The sequence below is a fragment of the Polyodon spathula genome, chromosome 18, assembly GCF_017654505.1.
Source record: "Polyodon spathula isolate WHYD16114869_AA chromosome 18, ASM1765450v1, whole genome shotgun sequence".
NCBI lineage: Eukaryota > Metazoa > Chordata > Actinopteri > Acipenseriformes > Polyodontidae > Polyodon > Polyodon spathula.
The window spans coordinates 11883995-11903257 of NC_054551.1; positions in this window are offsets into that span (position 1 = coordinate 11883995).

Here is a 19263-nt window from a genome sequence, read left to right on the forward strand (position 1 = left end):
TCGAGGATAATGTCTTTGGCTATGTTACAGCGCCCTCTGGCGCCGCCGCCCAGATTCCTATTCTTTAGATTATGTTTATTAAAATTCTCCAGTAAAATATAGTAAATTAATGCACACATGTAGAGTAACGGATTATGATGATTAAGTAGACCACAAACTATTGATAATATACTAATTCAAACAAAAACTAAATGATCAATTAGATTAATTTTACTACATATATATTAAGTACTCCAAATTAAATTATCTTAAATTGTGTCGACCACCGACAATAAGTGGAGTCACTGATTGGCTCATTGTTCTCCATATCCATTTTGGTGGACATTTCCAATATACCTTTTTTTTCCCAAAAGCTCAAGAGCTGGGGAAATCTGTACCCAGTATTACCTGGTAACTTGGAGACCACGCCTACTTGATGGTTCACATAAATGCAGGTAATACTGAGCTCATAGGACTGATTCAAATTAGCAGGCTCCACTAAATGTGCGATCATGCTGTCTGAATCGAGTGGTGCTTCTTCCTGCCTGTGTTTACAGTATATAATTGTTTGTCAGTGCTCTGAATTGCTATTAAAGCAGAAACCACATTGCAGTAAAGCAGCTCATTATCTCCATTACTTTTCCCCACATTACATTGCATGGGTTCCCCTTTATCTGGGCATTCTGCAGCTATGTGTCCTATTTCATTACACCTGAAACATATTATAGCACCCCCTTGTACACTTTTCATATTATTATTATTATTTATTTCTTAGCAAACGTCCTTATCCAGGGCAACTTACAAATGTTACAAAATATTACAGTACATAGAATCACATTTCAGAATATCACATTACAGATAAGAGCAGTTGTAAAGTACAATAGAATCAGTAGCAAAAGCCCAAATTCAAATGAGAGCAAAAAATAGAGAATACAGTAAATAATTACATGTAAGAGCGGGTTTGAGTAAGAGCAGTTAAACTTATAGTAAAAATATTTGCTTATACAAGTAAAGTCCACTATGAGCATGTAAGTACGATGAATGGATGAGAATGATTTCAATAAGAGCAATTACAAAAAATGTGAATACGGACACCTAGAAGAGTAAAGTCAAATACAAAATACAGGAAATAGTTATAATTAAGAGCAGTAGTAGAATACGGCAAGGTATGGAGCACTGCAGTGCAAACACAAGCTGATGCAAGTACTGGTAAAATAGGGTGCCATATAGTTCAGTATAGTCGAGACTTTATAGGTTTACAGATGCTGTCTGAACAGTTGTGTCTTGAGGAGGTGTCGGAAGGTGGGCAGGGACTGATCAGTCCTGATATCTGTGGGTAGTTCGTTCCACCACTGAGGGGCGGAAGGGTGGAGAAGGAGCGGGCTCTGGAAGCGGGGGAGCAGAGGGGGGTACAGCTAATCTGCCGGTCGTGCAGGAGTGGAGGGGGCGAGAGGGGGTGTAGGGAGAAATGATAGTCTGGAGATAGGAGGGAGCAGAAAGGTTGACACAGCGATAGGTGAGTGCAAGAGTTTTGAATTGGATGCAAGCAGTGATAGGGAGCCAGTGCAGAGAGCAGAGCAGCGATAGGGAGCTAGTGCAGAGAGCAGAGCAGCGATAGGGAGCCAGTGCAGAGAGCAGAGCAGCGATAGGGAGCCAGTGCAGAGAGCAGAGCAGCGATAGGGAGCCAGTGCAGAGAGCAGAGCAGCGATAGGGAGCCAGTGCAGAGAGCAGAGCAGCGATAGGGAGCCAGTGCAGAGAGCAGAGCAGCGATAGGGAGCCAGTGCAGAGAGCAGAGCAGCGATAGGGAGCCAGTGCAGAGAGCAGAGCAGCGATAGGGAGCCAGTGCAGAGAGCAGAGCAGCGATAGGGAGCCAGTGCAGAGAGCAGAGCAGCGATAGGGAGCCAGTGCAGAGAGCAGAGCAGCGATAGGGAGCCAGTGCAGAGAGCAGAGCAGCGATAGGGAGCCAGTGCAGAGAGCAGAGCAGCGATAGGGAGCCAGTGCAGAGAGCAGAGCAGCGATAGGGAGCCAGTGCAGAGAGCAGAGCAGCGATAGGGAGCTAGTGCAGAGAGCAGAGCAGCGATAGGGAGCCAGTGCAGAGAGCGGAGCAGCGATAGGGAGCCAGTGCAGAGAGCAGAGCAGCGATAGGGAGCTAGTGCAGAGAGCAGAGCAGCGATAGGGAGCTAGTGCAGAGAGTGGAGCAGCGATAGGGAGCCAGTGCAGAGAGCACAGCAGCGGTGCAGTGTGGGAGAAACGCCTGTCAAACCCTTCAGGTTTATAATGCCAATAACCCTTTTGGCCCCCCAAGAGTTCCCAAGTCCCTTCACAGCAAATGGCCTTTCTTCTGCACACCCTAACCCAGGAACAGTCTTCCCGGTTCCATGGGAAACACAAGCCTTCGGGTTCTGAGGTGTCTTCAGTCTGAAGGTTCACAGCAGCTGTACCTGTCGAGAACTATCCTCTCAACAACATTAACAGCTGTTGCATCTCGGGCTGTAACCATTTTCTTACCAGGTGAAGCAGGTCATACATCTGTGATTGTGCTTTATCAGGACAGTATAGACAAGAGTTAAACCTCTGGCTCGAACTGCAGTGGTTACCCCAATGTCCCAGCTTTCAGCTGTAGTCGTTGGCTTGCTGTGGTTCAAGATCACGATATGCCTAGGAAGGGGACAAGATGCCAGCCCACTATGCCACTGGCCAAGCTTCCCTCTCAGTAGTTTGTTCAAACACTAGCAGGAAAACCTCAACATCATCATTTTATGTAGGTAGTGGCTGGCATGGATGGGATGTCTTTTCCATTGAGTGCGCTGCAAATGCCTTCACACCATTTTTGTCAGCTCACAGGCTTTGTGTGAGCATTAGCCGGACAGTTTTTTGCTGCCTGTTGTTGGACAGCAGTGGCTTGCACAAACGTCTTCAGCAGGTCTTCCATAGTTCAGTTGTATTTATTTTCTATTTCCTTACACCCAGATCTTTAGTGTGATGCACGCATTCTTCACCATGTGTGACAAAGTGTAATGTTTAAGTCACAGTTTTCTGCTCTTTAAGTGCAAGAAGGAAAGTTACAGAACCACCAAAAAGTACAGTGCAAACAAGGTGGGGCTTGTATGTTTATTCTTCACAGTCAGTTTCAAACAAAGACATTCACTTTTAACCAAAATGACAAGAGCAAAACAGAAACCTATCTCCACACTGGAGAATTCAATTAAACATTTTTTAATTTTAATTTTTTTTTAATAAATTTGGAGTAGCCAATTATTTTACACCCGATTTTCTCCCAATTTGGAATGCCCAGTTATCCAACCCAGCTCACTGCTGCAACTCCCGTACTAACTCACGTCCTTTGAAATGTGTGCCAGCAGCCATTCAGAGGACCACGCACTTCTGAATTGCACACAGCCACAGGGGTCGCAAATTGGCGATCTCCAAGCCATAGGGCACATCCTGCACTCCGGGTCCCCTAAATTAAACTTCTTTAAACAATCTTTAAGGTATAGTATTGGACGGCTAAACCATTTACAGATACAAAAACAACACTTCTCTACTAAGATTGTCTTTCAAAAGCAAAACTACCTTTTCTTCTATCAGAGAGTACCAAATGCTAGGTCTGTGGGCAGGTCGACAAAAAGGTTTGTTTTTATACCTGCCTAATTAACTAGAGGTGAATGAGATTAACCCCTGGGGGAGTGGTCGACTAGCCTTATGGGAAATGTAGTTCAGGGTTTTATGGAAGCCTGAACTACATTTCCTTTTACAGAACAATTAAAACAGACTGGGCAACTAGGACATTCACTTTCTTGTTTTTAAGCCATTACAGTGTTGCTTTGGCTGTGTTTGCTTGGGGTCACTGTCCTGATGAAAGGTGAATCTCTGTCTCAGTCTTAGGTCTTTTGCAGACTGAAGAAGGTTTTCTTGGACAGTTTCTCCCATCTCAGCCATGGAACGCTGTAGGTCTTTCAGAGTTGTCATTGGCCTCTCGGTGGCTTCTCTGACCAATGTCCTTCTTACCTGGCTGCTCAGTTTGGGAGGACGGCCTGCTCTAAGCAGATTCTAGGTGGGGCCGTATATCTTCCACTTCTTAATGATCGACTTGACTGTGTTCCAAGGGATATTCAATGCCTTTTAAATCTTTTTATACCCCTCCCCTGATCTTTGCCTTTCTACAACTATCCCAGAGTTGTTTTGAAAGCTCCTTGGTCTTTATGGTAGTATCTTTGCTTTGAATGCACTATCCACCTGTTTAATGCATTACAGTATGGTTATTGTATTGATCTGTAGAAGATGATGATTACCTGTAATATGGCTTATTCGTAGGATGATGAACTCCACACAGAGTGAACTCCTTGTTTCCGTGTTGCTCGGTCAGGAGGAATAAACTGATCCTTTTTCGTGCCAAAGCCCATGTCACTTCCTCCATAAAAGTCCACGTGTAACAGGGTGATGTGTTACATGTGTGGGTAGTCACTGGAAAATACTGGCACAGACACAGAGCATTGGTGTTGGTTTAATTTTAACACTGAACTGACACTAGGTTACCAGCGATGGTAGACCTAGTGTCACATTTAATAAAGAAATAAAAACAAAAACAAAAGGTTGGCACACAAAGTGATGAGCGCTAGTCCCACTACAAGGAACGCCCCACTCCAGGAACCTACTACTCTACGGTAACCCTCTCTGTACTGTTTTGGGACCCACATCCCCTAAACTGACCTACTTCTGTTCTGTTGCTTCCGAAGTCCCGGCCTCCCAGCGACATTGAGCTTTTCCGACGGTCCTGGCTGGGCAGAGCCTTCACAGGCACCGTCTTGCAATTAAAGGGTCCCGTGGTAGCAGTTCCTGCAGAGTGGACGCTCCCCGCTTTGATGTAAACAAACACAGCGCCCGTCTGTGTGTCAATGGCATTGCATTCGCCCCCAGCTGTAGCACAGCCGCTTTTTGAGCTCTGTGCAGCATCCCTAGACATGCCCCCCAGCCAATCTGGACCTCCTGATCACCTTAGCTCAGGGCCAGCCAGCCACTCAGCTGGTTGCTTAGCAACACATCTCCAGCTGCACGTCGCAGCTGATTTATCACAGGCACACACACTTGTGCAATCCTGCTCCCTGTCACACCATGTCACAACCAATCATTTTCCAAATTTTGAAAATAAGAACATTAGAGGGCAAAGGAGGGTGGGACATAAGTGTGTGGAGTTCATCATCCTAGGAAGAAACTATATTCCAGGTAATCATTGTCTTCTTACCTCGTCTGATGAACTCCACACAGAGTGAACCTATACAAAAGCATTGATGACAAGACGGTGGTTGGTCAAAATTAGTACAGGAAGACACAAAATACATAGAGTAAAGTAGGCTAAAAACAAGCCTTATTAAAGCTGCAACGCTAATAAAGGTAATCAGAGGAGGTCCAGGTAGCAGCTTGGCAGATGTCCTGTATTTGCCCCTATATTAACCCTACCTTACCCTGTGGGTTTTGATGGATACTGAAACTGGTTTCCCTCCAAGGCTGCAAAAGAACTTGATGCAGGATGAGATGCAGATTAAATGTGTCTGTTTGGACATAGATGTGCCCTGGTTTTGTGATCCCTCTACTGAGATCACAGTGAAATGCTTCTTTCCCGTGCCAGGGTCTGAACTGTGGTAACCTGAATACTTAAATGTCGGCTGAGGCTCCCCTGAGGCACGATATGTTTCCTTGTGCTCTTAGGTGGTAGGGTGGGACCAATAGAGTGACATTCCCAGCTAGGTAGCATGTTGGAGATTGCAGCAATGCGAACATTGATGGAGGGTAGGTAGAACCCGTGAAACAGGTAGCTGAGGTATGATAAATAAATGTAGATAGAAATGATGATGACTTTCCAATTATCTGTAGGATCTAAAACCTGTAAGTTTCAGTCCTTTAATTTAAAATGTATTTGATTTTCTTGACCAAGTAGCGTTTGTACTTGTTCATATAGCTGTAGCTCATTAGTAGTTGCCCTAATCAACCGCAAAGTACTATGGAAACATTGTCCTGTTCTGAACAGCAGATCGCTGCTCCACTGGAGGTGTAGAGCACCTCTTCCGCTGTTTCCAGGATCTCAGAAATCCTAAACCTTTAGGCCCAGTGAGGCGCCAACAAGGCTGACTCCCTCTCAATTCACTATCCAAATATAGACGACGAGTATGCCTACATATGCCAGTCGACAAAGAAATGGATTGGATTGTGTGCTGTGACTGCTCCCCACTGAAAACTGGAGCAATTAAAGTGGTAGCTGGTGTTCCTCTATAGTAAAAAAAAAATAAATTCCCCTCTTGTAAACTAGTATTTGAATACGCCCTGTAGCTCATCTGTTATTTTTTTTCTTTTAGCTTCTGAAATCAGATGAGATCAGGCTTATTCAAAGTGCTGTGGCTGTAGGCTGGATCTGTTACTCATGGGGTACCCTCTTTGCCGAGTATATCTGGGATGTTATTGTTGAGTCCAGCAAGTAGGTTGTCGGGATTGTGATGCCTATTTATTGAACTATGCCTTCGTTTTAATGGGCAAATGGTTTTCAGTGCACAGCCAATTTCTGGAAGTCTTAGTGAAGGTGTTAGCTGTGGTAACTACTTCTCTGGTAATTCTGCTCCTTGAAAGTTGCCAAATTGTGATTCCTGCTGTAGCTCCGAAAGAAGGCTTGACATTGAGGGAAATTGGGAAGTTAAAAGTAAAAAAGGGAGATCCCTATGCATGTCACCTGTGATTTTCTTCTTACCAGGAAACTTACTGCTGCCAATGTCCAGAAACTGCTGAAATAATTGTGCTGTTGGCCTGGCCCCTATCTAGAAGAGGCTTGACCGCTGAAGGCAGATGACCATCCTATCCGATGTGAACTCCACTAAGATATACTCTTCCTATAAGTATATAGAATTGGATTCCCGGAAATGCTGAGAATATGCTGTGGAGAAATGATATTTCCCTGTAGAGTAATAGCCTCTGTCCTGGAAGACAAAAGTAACAAGTCTTTCTACTGGGCTCTATGGTTTTAACCTACCTTCTCTTTTTTTGAGTGAGAAAGAGAGACTTGTCCTCGAAATACGTCTGATGTACTTAATCTATACCTAGTGTAGTAAATATTTCACACAATAATATAAGAAAGTTTACAAACGAGAGGAGGCCATTCGGCCCATCTTGCTCATTTGGTTGTTAGTAGCTTATTGATCCCAGAATCTCATCAAGCAGCTTCTTGAAGGATCCCAGAGTGAAAATTTCAACAGCATTACTGGGGAGTTGGTTCCAGACCTTCACAATTCTCTGTGTAAAAAAGTGCCTCCTAACTTCTGTTTTGAATGCCCTTTTGTCTAATCTCCATTTGTTACCCATCAGGTCGAAAAAGTTCCTTGGGTCGACATTGTAAATACCTTTTAGAATTTGGAATTCTTGAATCAGATCGCCGCATAGTTTTCTCTATTAAACATCATTTGCCATGTGTCTGCCCAGTTCTGACTCTTGTCTAGATAGTTTTGAATGACCTTTGCTGCTGCAACAGTGTTTGCCACCCCTTCTATTTTTGTGTCATCTGCAAATCTAACAAGTTGGCTTATTATACCAGAATCTAAGTCATTAATGTAGATTAGGAATAGCAGAGGACCCAATACTGATCCCTGTGGTACTCCACTGGTTACCTCTTTTGAGGTTTCTCATCTAATCATTACTTTCTGTTTTGTACGTGTTAACCACTCCCTAATCCATGTACATGCATTTCCTTGAATCCCTACTACGTTCAGTTTGAGAATTAATCTTTTATGCAGGACTTTGTCAAAAGCTTTCTGGAAATTTAAATAAGCCATGCCATATGCTTTGCAATTATCCATTGTCGATGTTGCATCCTCAAAAAAGTCAAACAGGTTAGTTAGTCATGATCTCCCTTTTCTAAAACCATGCTGACCGTCTCTCAGGATACTGTTACCATATAGGTAATTTTCCATTTTGAATATTATTATAGTTTCCATAAGTTTACATATGATAGAAGTCAGGCTTATTGGTCTGTAGTTTCCTTGATTCAGTCTTATTTCCCTTTTTGTGGATCGGTATTACATTTGCAATTCTTCAGCCTGTCGGTACAACCCCTTTGTCAAGAGACTGTTGCATGATCTTGGTTAGCAGTTTGTAAATAACTTCTTTCATTTCTTTGAGTACTATTGGGAGGATCTCATCCGGCCCAGGGGATTTGTTTATTTTAAGAGCTCCTAGTCCCTTTAACACTTCTGCCTCGGTTATGCTACTGGATAGGAACAGGTTGACCTGTTTCACCTATAGGAGATGCTCAAGAAAATATCCGTTTAGTTGGTCTTGGCTGGTCCTGGTGCAGAACAGAGGCATTACTGTACTCCTCTCCTTTTTTTTTAAAGATACCTGGATGGACCCCTATGAAAGGATGAGAGCATAGATTAAATCTCTTTGTAGAAGCTCTGTGAGTAGCCAGTTCTGAGTGTGGCGACCTGTTTGTTGCTGGTGTAAACTGTTTTCAATATTGTTGGCTATTTATCTTGTGGGGTAGCTGGGACAATGGACCTCAGGGGTGAATGTATATTTTGCCCGCTTTGTAGAAAATGGGCTAGAGGTGAGAATATCAGGAAGTAAACTCATCTATTGTGTTATTATAACCATAGAAAGATATTCCCTAGCCCAAAGGGAAGTAGAATCGCTAATGCCTAAAAGGCAATTGTTTCCCATACTGGGAAAGCATCTCTCACAGCTGCAAAGCAGTATAGATAGGCTGCCTCACCTCACTCTTATGGAACAAGTGCTAAGAGGGATCCACTTGAGAGGGGCAAATTGCAGCAGTTTGATTTGTGCATCTGTTATGAATGTGATGTCTTCATCTTCTACTGTGTTGACCTTCATCAGAAGTTGTGACATTAGTGTCAAATGTATACACTGTAACCCTTAGGTAAGGTACTTACAATCTTGGTGTATGGCTAGTATATACTAATTGTTGCAGATATCCCCCAAGCTTGTGTTGATATTTGGTGACCTACCTTACATCTGTTAACATACCTGCTGCATGTGGAGATGGTGCAAACTTCTCCAGAGAGGTACCTATCCACCCTCAGGTGGTGTAGCCACAAATAACTTTTAGTTTTGGCTGTTAAGTAGAACTTACACCTTAGGGTGTTAAGGAAAACATCCACATATGTTTAGTTCTGGCTATTGAAATAGAGAGGATGAAATCCTTCTTAAACAGCATATTCATATGCAATGATTTACCAATATTGTATTATTATTTGATTTGACAGGTGCCTTTACAAAGTTACAGGCAATATATATGTCTGGCCATAAAAGTTTAAAGAATGAAATCCTTCTAATAGCATCAGCATAAATGTATGAAATTATTTGACAATATTTTATTATTCACTTTTTTTAGTTTTTTTTTCTTTGTGTGACATCACTGAGAAGGGAGTTTTGTATCTAAAGGAGGAGAAAGTTTTGGCAGCACGGAGAAAAAAGACATCACAGCCTGCTTCAGAGAAACATGTAAGAAAGGTAATAAGACATGGAAAAACAGTGTAAATCGGATGACCTTGACATAGTTATATTAGAACAGTTATTCTGTCTCATATACATATTCAGTAGGGATGGTGTTATCAGGATGATGTCCAGTGTTAGGCTTGCGCCAAACATAGCGCTTAGCGTTGAGGCCAAAAAGCTCTATTTTGGTCTCATCAGACCATAGAATCTTCTTCCACTTGGTCTCAAGTCTCCCACATGCCTTCTGGCAAACTCTAGCAGAGATTTTTCTCAAGTTTTTTTTCAACAATAGCTTTCTTTTTGCCACTCTTCCATAAAGGCCAGTTTTGTGAAGCACCCGGGCTATTGTTGCCATATGCACAGTGTCTCCCAGCTCAACCGTGGAAGACTGTAATTCCTTTAGAGTTGCCATAGGCCTCTTGGTGGTCTCTCAGACTAGTGCCCTTCTCGCCACGATACTCAGTTTTTGAGGACGGCCTGTTCTAGACAGATTCACAGTTGTGCCATATTCTCTCCATTTCTTAATAATGTACTTCACTATGCTCCAGGGGCTGTTCAAAGCCTTGGAAATGTTCTTATATCCTACCCCTGATTAGTGCTTTTGATGAACCTTATTCCGATTGCTTTGAATGTTCCTTCATCTTTGTCGTTTTTGTTAGGAAATGTATTAACCAACTGTGGGACCTCCCAGAGACAGGTGTGTTTAACCTGAAATCATGTGAAACACCTTAATTGCACACAAGTGGACTCCATTCAACTAATTATGTGACTTCTAAAGACAATTGGTTGCACCAGAGCTTATTTAGGTGTGTCATAGCAAAGGGGGCGAATACTTATGCAATCAATTATTTTCTGTTTTATATTTGTAATTAATTTAGAACAATTTGTACATCTTATTTTTTCACTTTGACATTATGGACTTCCTTTGTGTTGATCAGTGGCAAAAACTCCTAATTAAATCCATTTCGATTTCATGTTGTAACACAATAAAATGTGAAAAAGTCCAAGGGGGTGAATACTTTTGAGAGCCACTATATCTATCTATCTATCTATCTATCTATATATCTATATATCTATCTATATATCTATATATATATATATATATATATATATATATATATATATATATATATATACAGTGCCTTGCAAAAGTATTCAGACCCCTGATCAATTCTCTCATATTACTGAATTACAAATGGTACAATGAAATTTCGTTCTGTTTGATATTTTATTTTTAAAAACACTGAAACTCAGAATCGATTATTGCAAGGTGACATTGGTTTTATGTTGGGAAATATTTTTAAGAAAAATAAAAAACTGAAATATCTTGCTTGCATAAGTATTCAACCTCTGTGCTGTGGAAGCTCCCAGTTTGCACCGATGAAAGAAATTGCCCTAACGAGGACACAATTACCTTACCACTGGCCTCCACCTGTGAACCATTAAAGTTGCTGTCACATTTTCTGGATAAAACCCCCACTGTTGAAGGATCATTGGTAAGGCTGTGAATTTGAAGGAAAATGAAGACCAAAGAGCATTCTACAGAAGTTAGAGATAAAGTAATACAAATGCATAGATTAGGGAAAGGGTACAAAATAATATCCAAGTGTTTGGATATCCCAGTGAGCACAGTTGGATCAATATCAGGAAGTGGAAGCTGCATCACACCACCCAGGCACTGCCAAGAAAAGGCCATCCCTCAAAACTCAGCGCTCAAACAAGAAGGAGACTTGTGAGAGAAGCCACAGAGAGGCCAACAATCACTTTGAAGGAGCTACAGAGTTCTGTGGCTGGGAGTGGAGTAATGGTGCACCAGTTAACCATATCAGGAGCTCTGCATAACACTGGCCTGTATGGGAGGGTGGCAAGAAAGAAGCCGTTACTCAAAAAGTACCATCTGAAAGCACGTCTGGAGTTTGCCAGAAAGCATGAGAGTGGCCCAGCTGTGATGTGGGAAAAGGTTTTGTGGTCAGATGAGACCAAGATAGAGCTTTTTGGCCAAAACTCAAAGCGCTATGTGTGGCGCAAACCTAACACTGCCCACGCCTCAAGACACACCATCCCTACAGTGAAGTACGGTGGTGGCAGCATCATGCTGTGGGGATGCTTCTCATCAGCAGGGACTGGGCATCTTGTTACAACTGAAGGAAGAATGGATGGAGCAACATACAGGAAAATACTGAAAGAGAATCTGCTTCTGTCTGCTAAAAAACTGAAGCTTGGGAGGAAATTTACCTTTCAGCAGGACAATGATCCCAAGCACAAGGCAAAAGCAACATTGGTTGTCTCAAGAACAAAAAGGTGAATGTCCTACAGTGGCCCAGTCAAAGTCCTGATCTCAATCCCATTGAGAATCTGTGGCACTATTTGAAAATTGCGGTCCACAAGCGTCGTCCAACCAACCTGAACAACCTGGAGCAAATCTGCCAAGAAGAATGAGCCAAAATCACTCCGACACTGTGCGCAAAGATGGTACATACTAACCCCAAAAGACTTAAAGCTGTTATTGCAGCGAAAGGTGGTTCTACCAAATATTAATGTGTGATGGTTGAATACTCATGCAAGCAAGATATTTCAGTTTTTTATTTTTCTTAAAAATATTTCCTAACATAAAACCAATGTCACCTTACAATAATAGACTTTGAGTATAAGTGTTTAAAAATAATATATCAAACAGAATGAAATTTCAATGTACCATTTGTAATTTGGTAATATGAGAGAATTGGTCAGGGGTCTGAATACTTTTGCAAGGCACTGTATGTATGTCTGTATGTATATATATATATATATATATATATATATATATATATATATATATATATATATATATATATATATATATAGATAGATAGATAGATAGATAGATAGATAGATAGATAGACACACACACTGAATAAAAATATAAACGCAACATGCAACAATTTCAAAGATTTTACTGTTACAGTTCATATAAGGAAATCAGTCAATTGAAATAAATTCATTAGGCCCTAATCTGTGGATTTCACATGACTGGGAATACAGATATGTATCTGTTGGTCACAGATACCTTAATAAAAAAGGTAGGGGCATGGATTAGAAAACCTGTCAGTATCTGGTGTGACCATCATTTGCCTCATGCAACGCAACACATCTCCTTCACATAGAGTTGATCAGGCTGTTGATTGTGGCCTGTGGAATGTTGTCCCACTCCTCTTCAATGGCTGTGCGAAGTTGCTGGATATTGGCGGGAACTGGAACATGCTGTCATACACGTCGATCCAGAGCATCCCAAACATGCTCAATGGGTGACATTGGGACATTTTCAGCTTCCAGGAATTGTGTACAGATCCTTGCGACACGGGGCCGTGCATTATCATGCTGAAACATGAGGCGATGGCGGCGGATGAATGGCACGACAATGGGCCTCAGGATCTCGTCACGGTATCTCTGTGCATTCAAATTGCCATCAATAAAATGCAACTGTGTTCGTTGTCCGTAGATTATGCCTGCCCATACCATAACCCCACCGCCACCACAGGGCACGCCATTCACAACGTTGACATCAGCAAACCGCTCGCCCACACGACGCCATACACATCTGCCATCTGCCTGGTACAGTTGAAACCGGGATTCATCCCTGAAGAGCAGACTTCTCCAGCGTGCCAGTGGCCATCAAAGGTGAGCATTTGCCACTGAAGTTGAAGTTACGATGCCAAACTGCAGTAAGGTCAAGACCCTGGTGAGGACGGTGAGCACGCAGATGAGCTTCCCTGAGACGGTTTCTGACAGTTTGTGCAGAAATTCTTCGGTTGTGTAAACCCACAGTTTCATCAGCTGTCCGAGTGGCTGGTCTCAGACGATCCCACAGGTGAAGAAGCCGGATGTGGAGGTCCTGGGCTGGCATGGTTACACGTGGTCTGCGGCTTGAGGCCTGTTGGACGTACTGCCAAATTCTTTAAAACGACGTTGGAGGCGGCTTATGGTAGACAAATGAACATTCAATTCTCTGGCAACAGCTCTGGTGGACATTCTTGCAGTCAGCATGCCAATTGCATGCTCCCTCAAAACTTGAGACATCTGTGACATTGTGTTGTGTGACAAAACTGCACATTTTAGAGTGGCCTTTTATTGTCCCCTGCACAAGGTGCACCTGTGTAATGATCATGCTGTTTAATCAGCTTCTTGATATGCCACACCTGTCAGGTGGATGGATTATTTTGGCAAAGGAGAAATGCTCACTAACAGGGATGTAAACAAATTTGTGCACAAAATTTGAGAGAAATAAGCTTTTTTGTGTATGGATTATTTCAGCTCATGAAACATGGGATCAACACTTTACATGTTGCGTTTATATTTTTGTTCAGTGTGTATATATATATATATATATATATATATATATATATATATATATATATATATATATATATATATGATGTGTATTTTTTACAACAAAAATAATTATCAATATTAATAGTCTCTTTGGATATGAGCCTATATTATTTCATGAATAAAGTACTTGTTACAGTGTAACCGTTCCATTATTGAAAAGGAATAAATGTTATAACCTTACTTATTGTGAATAAAAATTAAATATTTGAGAAATAAAACTCTTTTATTAGCTGTATCACAGACAAAAGAACGATTTTTTCCGTGGCTCTTATGTACACATAATACAGTGACGTTCTTTAAAAAAAAAACGGGTTTTTAGTATATAAAAAGTTCTTTATATGACTACAGTATAATTGTAAATCTCGAAAAACTACTCACTTCTAAATCTTTTGTAGTCATCTTTGTATTACTTTAGTATAAATACATGTTAATTTGGATTCATTTGTTGTTTTTTTCTGACTTTATGTGAACGAAAAGACACACATTTGCCCGTTTTCCCATTGGAAATAGTGATATTTTGAAATATCACTGTCCTGGTCACAAAAGCAAAGTTTGTGGGGAATAATAGCCATTTTCTATACTTTTGAGGCATAAGCAATTAAGAAATAACACTTACTACCCAGGAACAAAAATTGCGTTACATAGTGTAATAAAAAGGGAGCCAGTGTAGCTGGAGCAGAAGAGGGGTGGTATAGAAGGAGTTGGAGAGGTTGAATATGACACGGGCACAGGCATTTTGAATCTGTTGCAATGGTGTAAAAGCATAAGAGGGAAGGCCGAGAAGGGGGGAGTTACAGTAGTCAAGGCGGGTGAAAATGAGAGAGTGGACCAGTTTAGTAGCAGAAAAGGAAATGGAGGGGCGTATTATGCAGATGTTGAATAGACGGAAATGGCAGGTGTGTGTTATGGCCGAGATATGGTCAGAAAGGGAGAGGGTAGAGTCGAAGATGATGCTGAGGTTACGAGCAGAGGGGATGGAATGAGGGACAAGGGAGGGAATAGGATGGTGGGGCAGGGTGGGGTTAAGGAAGGGATGGGGAAGAAAAGGATTTCAGTTTTTAGTGGGTTGATGAGGAGGTAACGGCGCACCATCCAAAATTGGATAGCAACCAAGAAAGCTGATATACAGGCAAGGTCAGGGGTAAAAGGTGGGGAACGAAAAAAAAAAAATATCTGGTTGTTGTCAGCAAAGAAATGATGGGGGTAGTTAAATGAGGAAATAAGGAAATAAGAGCTTCAAGGGGTGAAGTGTACAGGGAGAAAAGCAAGGATCCCAGGACAGAGCCCAGGGGGACACCGACAGTCGGGGGGGGGGGGCTGGCAGAGTGAGGTTGTTGAATGCAACCGCAGAGGTGCGTGCAGATAGGTATGACTGCATCCAGTCAAGAAAGAGTGGAGAGAAGGATGGGGTGATCGACTGAGTCAAAGGTAGAGGAAAGATCAAGTAGAATGAGAATTGGGGAGTGGCCAACATGGGAGGAGTTGTCCAGATGATTCTGGACAGTGAAAAGGGTGGTCTCGGTGGAATGGGAGGGATGGAAGCCAGATTGAAATTGGGGGTAAAGTGAATTGGCAGATATGTAGTGTGATAGGCGTGAGTGAACTAGACGCTCAAGGAGCTTAGGGAAATATGGAATCTAAATAGCAGGGCAGGTAGGGTCGAGATGGTTTTTTTAAACAGAGGGATGACTAACTAATTTGAAGATGGTAGGACAGACACCAGTGGAGAGAGAGGAGTTAAAGAGGGAGACTAGGCAAGAGAGGATAAGAGGGAGGAGTGGGGATATGAGGGAGGTAGGGACAGGGTCCAGGGGGGAAGAGGTAGAGTGGGCCTTGGCAATGATGGAAGAGAGTTCGGGTATGGATGTGGGGAGGAAAGCAGTAAACAGCGCATTAGGAGCAAGTGGAGGTGGAATGGGAAGCTGGGGGTTGCTTCTAATGGGATGTTTCATAGTGGGTTTTTTTTTGTTTTTGTTTTCTTTTTTTGCAGAGCACTTAGTAAAGGTAGGCTCAATAAAAAATAGGTGCAAGCAGAGTTGAAGCTGGGTGGGGTTTTACTACCTCGTTTGGGGAGGTGGTGTGGGTCTTCTCCGCAAGGAGCAAGTGGTCACTTTTGACACTTTTCTGTGTACATTTATACATGTTTTCTCACTTTTATTTTATAGGAATACCTGCACTGCAGGGTGTCCGGTTAACTACCCAGTGAAGCATAGCAGGTCTTATCCCACCTGCAGAAGCTCAGTGGGAAGAGGTTTTCTGTACTTCTATCCACGAAGGGGATGGGTGGGGCAGCTGTTCCACTCACACTTGCATGGAAAGGCAGGGGGTGCAGCAATTTTAATACACAACCATTCCTTTTGTTGCTTCCCAAGTAACAGCAGATACAAATGGATGATTTATTATAGTTTCAGGCAAACTTCTCAATACTTCTTTAATTTTGACAAATGTGCTTAACTGGGATGATTTTATTTTATTACCATTATTAGTTTAGAGCCATTTTATTACTAACTGTCTGTCCTCTCTACCCTCATTGCATTCTCACAACCTCATTCTAGGGGGGCACTTCAACTGTATCCTGAACCCAGACATGGACCTGTCTTCACTAAAATCCCTCTTGCCATCTAATTCCACTAATGCTATCCGTAATTTTTTTAGATTTATATGTGGTATCCAACCCCTGGCGTTCTCTCATCCCAGCTGACGGACAGTACTCATTATTTTCTCCTGTTCATCGTTCTTTTTCTCATATTAACTACTACTTCATTGACAACATATTGCTGCTCTCTGTTTGCTCATGTGCTCACCACAGCATTGGTATCTCTGACCATGCCCCCTTGCTATTGGGGCCAAATTGTGCCCTGCCAGCCTTGGCTTTTACTCTCTGAGAATGGGTTTGTTGAATTAAAAACTGAATAAATTAAGCTGATTTTACTATTATTATTTTAGTATTGTTATTACAGTATACCTGATTTATATCACGGTCTGGTCTTACTAGTAGGAACTACCTTAATGCATTTAATTTGTGATCATTGAAACACATTGCAATTTGTTTATCTTTGTGAAAGAAAAGGTATACTGTATTAATACTATAATATACAATTTATTAATTAATAACTACGAAAACAAGGGTGCAACATTAATAAGTGACCAGTCTTTATTAATGTTAATGCAATTACTGATAGTAATTAGTAGTAATGTTTGTCCAGCTGCATTTTTTATTATAACTGTTGTAACCAGCAGGGAGGGGGTTAATATCCTGCCTGCATAAAACATCTATTGGTTTTGTTAAGTGTGTTAATTCATTATGACCTGCAACTGGCTACCATTGAAAATTAGAGCCAGGTGCAGGGTATAAAAAAAGAAAGGAAGCAGTCTGTTCGGGGCTGAAGAGTGAAGAGTCCGGTTGGGAGTGTGTTCAACTGTAACGGGCAGTAAAAGGTAGTGTTAAACATTGTGTAGGGTTTTTGTGTTCAACCGATGTTTGTTTTGTGTGTAACAGGTAAACAGCTGAGCTGTCCTGTTGTTAGTTTAGGTTCATGTTGTGTGTTAGTCAGTGCTTGTAAGAGCTAGGTGTTTGTTTTGTTTATTTTGTTTTTGTGTTTAAAAATAGTGCGTCAGCACCAAAAAAATCAATTTCTGTGTCCTGGGTCTGTGTTTGAAAGGGGCAACAAACCGCAGAGAGATGCAAGATCATTTACACTGTATAAAAGCCTTATTTATTTTTTATTATAACTGTATAATAGCCTTATTTTTAGAAATAAGTATTATATAGTCTGGTCTTGCCCCCCCAGTTTGAAAACCTCTGCTGTAGGCTGTGGTTCATACTGACCTATTTCTCTCCTGAATTCACACGTAAAGAATTCACAACGAAAATCCTTGCATGCTGCTTTCAATCCAATCTCCCATCTATCTCCTTAGACCAAACAGGATTCATTCAGGCAGTCATTTCCTTATCTTTATTTGTTTAACATTATATACTTAACATAATATAATCTACATACTCAACATTATATACTCGCCATCAACCTCATGCCTCCCCAAGGTCCTTGTTTCACTCAATGTAGAAATTTGGTTTTGGCTTTGTCATGGTTTTTTGGTTTTGGTTTTGTCATGGCTCAGACCGTTACACTATATTCTTCACCTCTGGCTTCTGTTCTTACTAATACACACTATTAATGTTTCTCAGTGCCTCGTGGTACTAGATAGGGCTGTCCTATCCCTCACATCCTTAACCCTTCATGGTCCTATGTCGGACAAGGTCCGACATTACAATTTTCCCTTTCTAGTCAAAAAGATTTAAAGCACAGGTCTGTAGTTGTTTTTTCTCCAAAAAAAGCAGAGAAAACCTTTCAATGGCCAAATGAAACTGAAAAAAGAAAAAAGGGCATATCTCATCGCCCCATGCACAACAGAGATAACACAGACAAACAAAGGAGGTAGATGCTTCTGCATCCAGCACTCAAAGAATATCAGAGACATTTACATAGCTTTTATTTGGTGTTATAGTACCAAAATAATGACTTGGATCGCATTATTGAGGCGTTTGGTGATAAAACAAGTGATCAGGAGAGGATTTATCAGTATGCACGTCTATAAAGAGGTATGTAAAAAATACAGCGAACAATGGCTGGGGCTTGGCTGGAAATACAGTACTGAGGGTCCTTTTCAATTCAATGCCTTTTAAACCTGTTTTACTCTGGGGGGGAATAATAATAAACAGTGTGTATGAAAATAAATTGGACCTGACGAAACTGACGAGCGCGTAATAAATGGACTGCAAAGGCGATTTGGAAAATTCTCAGGATTAGTCACATGCACCTGAATTTTCACAAAAAATACTTTAAATAAATACTTGCAATCAATCGTACTTGTCAAGACTCAGCCACGGGAAACGAAGCTCTGACTAGCACTTGCGCAGATGCATAATTTGGAGCGAGTTGTTTGGGAATTAATTGTGATGGAAGAGATGTTTGTTTCTAAATGCCTAATCCATGCATAACAATTAGACTAATGGTGAATTAAAGAGCTGTTTTAATACGGTACAATTAGTTATCCTTTACATTTAAACAAATGCATATATTTTACTACAGGATTAATGATACATTTGGTATCATTAACTGGAATGAAATAGTTTGAGTCACTATCTAAAAAAGGCATGAATTGTCAACTCATGAGAGCCATCAATACCTGGTGGGGTTTTTTGTGTGCATTTGTATAAAACTGACTTAAAATTTGGTGACGTTGGTGTTTTGTAACTTAACTGTATCCTGTTAAGACCGGTCACGCAGCATTTGACAGCCTGCACAAAACGTGACAATAAGTGGGTTGGTGAGATGATATTAAGAGGTAACTTCTCAAACAGCCTATGGTGCATCAGGGTATGAAATTAAGCGAGGTGATACAACACCATGATAATAAACTGGG